Source organism: Sinocyclocheilus rhinocerous, unplaced genomic scaffold, assembly GCF_001515625.1.
Source record: "Sinocyclocheilus rhinocerous isolate Xijiao unplaced genomic scaffold, SAMN03320098_v1.1 scaffold3662, whole genome shotgun sequence".
Taxonomy (NCBI): Eukaryota; Metazoa; Chordata; class Actinopteri; order Cypriniformes; family Cyprinidae; genus Sinocyclocheilus; species Sinocyclocheilus rhinocerous.
In genome coordinates this window covers 150,114-150,415 of record NW_015629036.1, presented here as the reverse complement: position 1 = coordinate 150,415, position 302 = coordinate 150,114, and the positions used below count along the sequence as shown (strand labels likewise).

The 302-nt window shown below is 49.7% G+C and overlaps 1 protein-coding gene across 1 annotated transcript in view; it reads right to left on the bottom strand.

Annotated features, from left to right (window-relative positions):
• sobpb (sine oculis binding protein homolog (Drosophila) b) overlaps positions 1–302 on the bottom strand; it is a 9,755-nt gene that overhangs the window by 4,802 nt on the left and 4,651 nt on the right. The gene's annotated exons all lie outside the window — the stretch shown is intronic.

Here is a 302-nt window from a genome sequence, read left to right as displayed (position 1 = left end):
CTGTGTGTGTGTGTGTGTGTGTGTGTGACCGGAGAGTCCTGTGTGTAAAGTATGCGCTGTAAGACGAATCCTCTCTCTCTCTCTCTCTCTCTCTCCGACAGGCTCAAACTCGTCAGTGTGTGTGTGACTCTGGGCTGATAAACGATCCTGTGTGTTTCTTCTCTCTGTTGTGGGAATGTGCTGCTCGTTAAGCAGAAACACAGCAGCCTGTAAAGCGATGCCTTCATATGTGAGTGTGTGTGTGTGTGTCTGTGTGTGTGTGTGAGAGAGAGTGTGTGTGTGTGTGTGTGTGTGTGTGAGAG